The sequence below is a fragment of the Petromyzon marinus genome, chromosome 25, assembly GCF_048934315.1.
Source record: "Petromyzon marinus isolate PM22_M1 ecotype Great Lakes invasive population chromosome 25, UKy_Petmar_22M1.pri1.0, whole genome shotgun sequence".
NCBI classification, from domain to species: Eukaryota; Metazoa; Chordata; class Hyperoartia; order Petromyzontiformes; family Petromyzontidae; genus Petromyzon; species Petromyzon marinus.
This window is the reverse complement of record NC_133691.1, coordinates 9,005,180-9,014,716: the sequence shown is the minus strand read 5'-3', so window position 1 is coordinate 9,014,716 and position 9,537 is coordinate 9,005,180.

The window sequence follows — 9,537 nt, the reverse complement described above, 5'->3', positions numbered from 1 at the left end:
TCCCCGGTGTGGTGAGGCTGGAGAAGGCTCAGGAGGGGATCTCGGGGGCAGCTCCGGACTGCAGCGTCCACGACGATGGCCATTTGGTTTTGGTTTTAGGACCCTCCCATACACCGCGGTGGCTTGACATTACATCTCATACCAAGCATGTTAAAGGGCGCTAAACCCCCCTCCCCCGCCGTGGCAGCTGTCGCTTTGGGCACAATTGACTCAGCACCCTGCTTGCAAAGGGGCATTATACATACTAGAGAGTTTTTTAGGGGGGGGGGGCGGTTATATCGCGTAAATATGTGTCGTTAAAGCCACCACCACCCGACACAGCCAATTAGTAAGGGTTGTCACGTAAACAAAACGTGCCGATTCGTTACTGGTATAGCACACCGGTTGTGTGTTGGAGAGTAAAACCCACAGCATTTACAATTAGAGTACGACGTTTCGCCGGTAATTACAACCAGCCTCATCAGGCGACAAACCTCGATTATGGATAATATCGGTCGCGACAGCCTTCGTGTTAAACAAAGGGGCATTGGCCTGGCCAGTAGGGGGCGATGATTGCCGCGTGTGACCCCCATTGATCAATCGCCTTGGGATGCTGTTTTCTCCTTGTGTATGGCAGCAGTACTCTATGTCCGGATGCTAACCGCCAATGTGGTGGTCTTGCTGGCCACGACGAGAGAGGGCTTCAGGGGAGAGTTCGTGTCGTTTTGCTGTTCCTCTTCCTCCGTTGAACGCCATACCCCTGTGGCTTACTGCATGCTTCATAGTTGGGGGTTGCATGGCCACAGTCGCACCACTGTGGCCTGTCTTTCATTTTACTTTCACGAAGGGGATGCGGTGCGGCGGTTGACGGTTCTACCGGTGTCTCTTGAAGGAATGTCAAAGCCAGGAGGTGCGGATTGTGTGGGTCTCGAATGAGGTGGTAATTCTCTGGAAGATTTGCTGGTTTATCCAGGATGTTTCTGTTGCCCGTCGTCGCTTTAAGATGTTTCTCTGTTCATATTTTGTTTGCTGCGGTTGCATCCGACTCAAGAGCCGCATGGCTCACAGGGCTACACCTAATACATGAAACTTGAAACTTGAATGAGGTGGTAATTCTAGAATGAGGTGGTAATTCTAGAATGAGGTGGTAATTCTGGAATGAGGTGGTAACTCTGGAATGAGGTGGTAATTCTGGAATGAGGTGGTAACTCTGGAATGAGGTGGTAATTCTGGAATGAGGTGGTAATTCTGGAATGAGGTGGTAACTCTGGAATGAGGTGGTAATTCTGGAATGAGGTGGGAATTTTGGAATGAGGTGATAATTCTGCAAAGAGGTGGTAATTCTAGAATGAGGTGGTAATTCTAGAATGAGGTGGTAATTCTGGAATGAGATGAAAATTTTGGAATGAGGTGGGAATTCTGGAATGAGGTGGTAACTCTGGAATGAGATGGGAATTCTCGAATGAGGTGGTAACTCTGGAATGAGGTGGGAATTCTGGAATGAGGTGGGAATTCTGGAATGAGGTGGGAATTCTGGAATGAGGTTGGAATTCTGGAATGAGATGGTTATTCTGGAATGAGGTGCTAATTCTGGAATGAGGTGGGAATTTTGGAATGAGGTGGGAATTCTGGAATGAGGTGGTAACTCTGAAATTAGATGGGAATTCTCGAATGAGGTGGTAACTCTGGAATGAGGTGGGAATTCTAGAATGAGGTGCTAATTCTGGAATGAGGTGCTAATTCTGGAATGAGGTGGGAATTCTGGAATGAGGTGGTTATTCTGGAATGAGGTGGTAATTTTGGCCGTCCGCGTTGCTCCACTCTGTTCGGCCAGCAGCGTTCTTTTGTTTCCGGGTCGAGAGTCTAGGATGGTGACCACATCAGCAGCAGCAGCGGCGCGATCCCAGAAGGAGGATTGGTTTGAAATCCCCCCCCACCCCCCGCTCGTTCAGGAGGCAGCGTGCCGGGGCAGGACAAAGAGGCACGCTGCCTCCGTAGCTGGAGGGCGAAGCTCGTGGCTTCGCGGGTCTCAGAATGGCACCAACTTTGGTTTTTGGGGCTTCCGTGACTTTTGGGATTTTGCCTTCCCTGCGTATGGCGGTGCATGGGTTTGCAAGCCACTGTTGTCCGCGTAGTCCCAGGTGGCTTTAGGAACTCGGGATTTCCGGTCATCGTACGCAAGCGGGCGCCTCGTGGGGCTTTATTGGCCCTCTCATGGGGGGATCTGTTGGCTGCGGGTAGTTTCCCTCGAGGTGGCGGGGAGTTTTTACTCGGCGAGCTTGACAAGTGGTGCCTCTGAGCAGGAGGGCAGCGTGGGGAGGTCGCAGTTGTCCGCCCGTGCTCCGTTGATTTTGAGGTACCTGGGGCGGTAAGAGGGGGGGGGGGGGTCTCATCGGTGTCTGGCCCTTGATTAAAAGAGCCCTTTGATTAAGCGATCAAAGGGCTCTTTGGTCGTGGATTGTGCAACTACGAGAGGCAGGGTCGGTAACAGCTGTGCGGAGTCCTCTTGGGTCCCGGCCACGTTTCGCTTCGCGTGCCGGGAGCCGCCGCCGCCGCCACCGCCTCTTCTTCTTCTTCTTTGATATTTGCTGCTCTACGGGGTCAGATGTGGATTCCAATTAACGGCGTCCATTTCCCCCCAGATGTCGGTGCTCGTTGTTGCTTAAAGTGACGCGAAGGCACGGGGCACGCGGAGCCACGACGAGAAGGGGCTGCACCGTGTCCATGTCGAACTTCTTTCGCACCGCACGTAGCCAACCGTGCCAATCGGAGGTGCGATTAGCACGGTTGGCCGCGTGCGTGCTGTTATCGTCTCCCACCCATCAGCTTGGGATAGCTGCTTGGGATAGCATGTATGTATAGCAGAGAGGGATAGCAGGTTGAGATAGGTAGGGAGGGATAGCAGGTTGGGAAATCAGGTAGAGATGGATAGCAGGTAGGGATAGTAGGTTGGGATAGCAGAGAGGGATAGTAGGTTAGGGTAGCAGGTAAGGAGGGATAGCAGATAGTGATAGTATTTTGGGGTGTTAGGAAGGGATAGCAGGTTGGGATAATAGATAGGGATAGTAGGTTGGGATGGCAGGTTAGGATAGCAGGTGGAGAAACAAGGAGAAGTGATGGCAATGTAAGTCCGACATGTCCGTGTCGAATGCAGAAGTTGGAGCTCTCCCAATAACGTGCACCATCTTGGTCAACGAGACAGAGGCCAACATGCCGGTGATGTTATCCCGATGCCTCTGTGGTATAAATGACTGCGTTGACGACACTCGACGACGACGACTTCAAGAAAGTTATTTTGTCTCTCACACGTGGCTCAGATCTCAATCGCTTGACAGGAAAGCCCTCTCACTCACCCTGGCTTTATTATTATTATTACTACTAGTCTCGAGCCTCTCTTTCAGGGAAGTCCTGCTAAGTTTTCGCAGGAGTTAGTGGGGGCGGGGGGGGTGATTGCCCGCAGAGTTACAAAGCAGTCGTTGGTATTGGCGGGCAGTTTATTCATAAAAGTGAGTTATATGGTGACAGTAGCTTGCTCTATTCGCTTTGGCAATCGGTCGCGAAACTGTATGAGAAAACTAATCAAGGGATTTACATATCTCACAAGACCTGCAGTCGGGTCCCGTATGTACACCTTCATTGACACCAGGGAGTGGAGCGGTGGCGCAGTGGTTGACGCACTGAACCCTGCCACCTAAGTTCAATGCCTGTAGCCACGTGAAACATCAGCGGCGATATCTCAACGAACCCGCCCATAGGCGGAGTCTGCGGGGAGGGGATGGCACGGGGGGGGGGGGGCAAAGTCCCTCCCAAACTGAGAACATTTATTTATTTTCAGCTGTTTACAATAAAGATTACAAAAGCATTAATTATATGTAACCCACGATTCCTAATGTGCGGGACAAAGCGAACCCCCAGCCCCTCGCACAAATATAGAAACTCCGCCTATTACCCGCCACCTTTATAGACTGGAGGAGGGGGAGAAATCCGATGAGCTATAAAGCTCTTTTTTTTTACAAAATGTCCAGTAGAAACCGGATCAGCAAGTTACAACAACACAGCACACACACAGCACACAAACAGCACACACACACACACAGCACACACACACAACACACACACACACACCACACACACAGCACATCCACACAGCACACACACACACAGCACATACACACAGCACACACACAGCACACAGTAAACGATACCAGCGACAACTCGAGAGAAGGTGAAGCAACAATTATGAATTGCATAAGCACACACACGTGCTTGTCGGCTTTTACACACTAAACGCAAGCTTGGGCAAGGCAGCACAACAACAACAATGGCAGTCCCAGACCACGCCAGAACAACACCGCACAGTAGCCCCTCTATAAATCTGCACATTAAAATTGAACTGTCAATACCCCGGCAAGGATAAACGTTGCAAATCACATTTTGCAAACACGGTTGCATCCAGCATCGATCTTCTGCTTGTAGGATTTTATTTCTGACGGAAGATTTACGAAGTGAAGAGAGCAAATCCTCAGTGACCAGCCTGGCGACGCGTGACCAGCACGGCGTGGCGAGGCGTCCATCCGGCAGTGGACTGGAACAGGACCTCAAGCAACGTTGTTACATTGTTTTGTAGCTTTATTTTGGTCTGGTCGTGGTGTAATAGTTTTCTGCAGTGTAGATTCATATTTTGTTTGTTTGTTAGCTTTATTTTGGTCTGGTCGTGGTGTAATAGTTTTCTGCAGTGTAGATTCATATTTTGTTTGTTTGTTGCGGTTGCACCCGACTTAAGAGCTGCATGGCTCACACCTAAAAAATGAAACTTGAAAACTTGAAACGTCCCCACCCCATGCGGGGATCGACAGCAGCATTCACAATAAGTGTGGATGAGGTGGGAATTCTCGAACGGTGGAAGACAAAGGCGGCCGGGCGTGGTGCTGGCCACCCACTCCCTCGTGTGCCCGTACCGGCCTTTATAGGGTCCTCGCTGACATCACCTTGCCCCAACAGTCTGTTAAGGCGACACGGGGGGATCTTTGTCTCTGGTGGCTCTCTGGGTGAAGGGTGGGGGGCATTGTTTAGCTCTGAATGTAACGGAGAAAGTGGAGTGCAGGTCCGGGCTGTGAGAAGAGCGAGGAGGTGGAGGAGGTGGAGGTGGAGGAGGTGGAGGTGGAGGCGGTCCCCGCCAGGCATGAGAGTCGCCCTCCAGGTCGACGGCCGTTAAGACATCAGCAGGCAATGACCCCCCCCCCCAACACGGCTTCGTTATCAAACTTTGAGAGAAGTAACAGAGATAACCCAGAGGCGCTGTGTCTGTTTGTGTAAAACGTCGTGGTGTTTGGCCTATTCTTAGGTTGCAACACCTACAATAAATTCAAGTCCTGCCATGCAAATTAGGGACGGTATAACTTGACGCTCACGTTTGCCGAGCAAGTGGGTGCAAGGTTCATGGTTCCACCTTTATTGTTCAAGGTTATACAGTTTCATGGCGAGGCCAATCCGAGAGTATCGCTTTGGGGTGCATTCGTTGGCATTGTGGAGATGCTCCGATGCAGATCTGCTGTAAAACTGACACCAGACACACACGCGTGAATAACTTATAACGTGGGATTGTAAAAAAAAAAAGTGTTTGTACAAGCGAAGCGATGTCCATGATAAGGAGTTAGGTGAAATGTGTTTTGTTTTCAGTAGCAGGCGGGTGTTTGCACTCCAACCCAATGCACAACTCCCAAATGGTGAATGTGTGTGGGTTTTTGTTCAACTCTCCAGCAGTGTGCGGAGACTTTGGGGGACCCGAAAGAGAACCACTGAACCGTGAACGCGGACTCACAAACGCAGAGGAGGAGCAGGAGGAGGCATCGTCACCACTCGGCTACTCCAGGATCATCACCCACCTCGATGCAACACTTAAAGCCGTTGCTCGACATCAATATCAGCCGTGCGACGATAACTCCAATCCTAGACACCCGAATTACAATTCAGACATATATCATCCACTTTCCCCCACGTGCAAACCCTAATAACAATATCACGTGAGTACTGTACAGTACTGATTATTAAACTATAATCTCGAGACTTCTCAGCATTGGCAGGAGGGTAATAATAATTAATATTGATAAAAACGCCCTTAAACAATTGGCCTCAGGCGCGCGTATCCAGCCACCTGCTCCACCGTCGACCAAACCCGGACGAAGTTCTCAGCCAGCTTGGCTCGATCATCATCAGCACTGGGCAGATGACCGCGATGGCGTTCAACGCAGCAACACCGGCACCACGTCTCGGCACGGAACAGTTCCTGCTGCCGCCCGAACGCAACTGTGAATGTCAATTGCCAGACAGCCAATGGTCAAACGCTGGACAGCGACAGCCCCCTTGATGAGTAGGTACGGGGGGAGGGGGGTGTCTGCTGCGCCTGAGAGAGTGTGGCTGCGGTGGGCACGGTTTGTGGCGTCAGGGTCCTGCTGTGTTGTAGCCCCTCCTTGCCGCGGGTGGCAATGGGTGTTTGAGTTACTGCAGAGACCCCCACCCCGCGTGGACACGGACGTAAGTGGGTCTGTGTTAAGGCTATACGGGGGGGGGATCTTTGTCTGGGAAGGTGGGGAAGCGGTAGTGTAGCGGTTAGCGCGCTGTGCTATTGATCCGGCCACACGAGTTCGATTCCCGGTCACGGCCAAAACCAGTGACGACTATCTGAACCCGTCCTGCGCCTCTGCCGGATCGACTCAGCCTCAAATGAGTGCCTGGTGCGGTGCGTAAACTACACCACTGGGAAGACAAAGGCGACCGGGCGTGGTGCTGGCCACCCACCCCCTCGTGCGCCGTACCGAGTGTGCATAGGTGCTCGCGAAGACGCACGTGCCCCAATAGTCTGGTTAAGTCTTTTCGGGGGATAATGGGCAGCATTGCGGCTCCCTTGATGCGTGTTGATTCAGATTGTGTTTATAGAGTTCAGGAGCTGGCAGCCCTACCCCGCAGCATGTTTGCTGTGCCAACACGGCGAGACGGTGTCTGAGTCATACGGAGCAATGTGTGTGCGGGCAGGCCTCGACTTACGAACGGGCAACGTTCCTGAGACCGTTCGTAAGTCGATTGGTTCATATCTCTGAAGTGTCAGTGTTCGAAAATGTGTTATGGTTCAACAAAAAAAAAACATTGTTAAACTAATAAATAATACATATTGTACATTTGCATGTAATACTGTACTAAATACAGTATGGTAAATACAACATAAAATAAAGGAAGATAGAAAGAAAACAAAAATCTGTTTTATTTTCACTTACCTTGAGTCCTGATGCTGGCTTGCTTGTTGGAAGGGGCGTGGATCACGCAGGATGCGTGGTTCCGCGGTTCGACTCGTAAATGCGGTTGTTTGTAATTGCGGTTGTTCGTAAGTTGGACGTTCGTATCTCGGGGGTTTGTCTGTGCTGCATACAGTAGAGTATTTGTGTACCATCTATTGTACTGCCCATGTGCAGGTTAACACTGCAGGGGTGGTGACGCGGCCCGGCAGTGGCGCGTTCGCCGCTGATTGTTGCAGAGGTTCGAATCAAACGGCCGCCCTCATTATTCCTGCGGTGTGTGTTTATCACATTCCGCGCCGTCTGCTTCACAGCGGACGTTCGAGATCCCCTGACGGCATTCGCAAAAGGAGGCCGCTGTGTGTCGAGCAAATATTCGAAAAATTCCACCGCAAAATTACCCCCCATTGTGATTACACGAACAGCAGCGCTCCATTGGCCCCCACTGGCAGACTTATACCCCAAGGCCACTCTTGCAGATGAGATTTCTGGTCTCTCTGAGCAGAGCCGTCCCTATGGGGGTACGGGGCATGGGGCAAATCCCGCCCTGTAGGCCCCCTAACGACCTCAAACTAAAGCGGAAATATTACATCTCACACGTTGACGTCAAAGCGCCCCCCCCCCCCAAGGCGCGGGGCCTGGGGCAGATGCCCCGATTTGCCGCACCCCAGGGAGGGCTCTTGTGTGTAGGTCACTGTTAGTGAGGACCCCTGTTGGGATGTCATGGGAGTTGCTGCTCGTGTCGTATCGGGTGGACTCTCAACCCCACCCCATTGCACAGCACACACAGAACGGCGCACCAACATGGAGCTAACGTTCGCGTCGTACGTCATCCACCAGTCAACAGTACATTATTCACTGCCGGCTTACATTCATGACCGACAACATCGGATACAGCGTTTCGTTGCAGTTTCTTCGACAATTTCCGAATATTTATTTTTTTTAAACGTCTACCGCGGTACGTGTGCGTGCGCGCGCGCGCGCGCCAGTTGTCTGTAACGCGAGACGCCTGTTCAGAAGGAGAGAGACCACGGCGACACGAAACGCCGGTACGGTAAAGCCTGTCGACAAAGCCGGTGCACACGGCACAGAGACCCGCGGGGGGGGGGGGGGAGGTGGTGGCACGGACCGTCGGATTGTCCCGCGTCGCTCAAGCTCAGAGCCCCCGGAGCTCGCCAGTGAAGCCACTACGAGGGTGCAGGGGCCATGTAGGCGTGGTATTTATTTGTATTTATTTGACTATTGTTCCAGGAAAACGACGCTGAGTCGTATGATGTCGAAGCGCCCCCCCCCAACCCCACAAATCGCGGGGCCCTGGGCAGTCGCCCCGATTCGCCGCACCCCAGGGATGGCTCTGTCTGCTCGAAACGAGAACGGCGTTGGAATGGCCAAGCAACGGCGGACGATGCAAAAAAGTGGGAGACGTCAGTGTCGTGTCTCCTCTTCTCGTTCCCCGAGGTGCTGCTGGTGTCGAGTCGCGAACTGAATGTCATTCAGAGCCGCTCCGTCTGTAGGGCCTCTAGCGGCTGCGTCTCCATGAGCAGCACAGGGAGAGCGAGCCTCGTGTCGCCACCCCCCCCCCCCCCCCCAAGGCCAGCACTGCCCCCATCCCTCGGTGCTGTCCTCACGTGACCGATGACTCGATGCCACCCCCACCCCCACCGCTCCCCATCGTATCCGTGGTCACCAAAAGGCAGTGATCATAACAGCAACAATGCGTTTAAATAAAAGGTTTGACACAAGGCACGGCTTGTGTTCGCGTTAAACGAGGCACGCCATTGTCCCATGAGACCCCGATTCCACGTTTTCCCGGTGGCATTAAAGCTGTGTTGTAGGGCACCTTCGGTAAAAGGGCGCGACTGTTGTCTGTAGAGGGGGCTGCGGCCCCAATTATAGGGTCCGCGTGGTGCCCGCAGGGCCGGCTTTGGTCCTAGATTGCCCTGTCGAGACCACAGAGCGCAGCTCCTTTCTCAGTGGTCATCGAAACGCGGCATGTGTGTCAGGAACGGGTCGCGGGAAGATGACAAGACAGAAGCACTCCAACGTTTTCCAAAATCGAAAATTACCTGCAAATTACTCGATTGGGATGATACACAAAGTAGTGACAGCCCCCCGGCTGCCAAATTAATGCGTCCAGGAGACTCTCGCAAACGAGACTACATCCTGGTCTTTTTGAGTTCTCAGCCAGGCTGTACAAAATCAACTTGAAACGCTTCTGCAGTCGCCTTTTTTATGGCTCAGCGCAACCCAGCATTGGGCAGGGCCCACT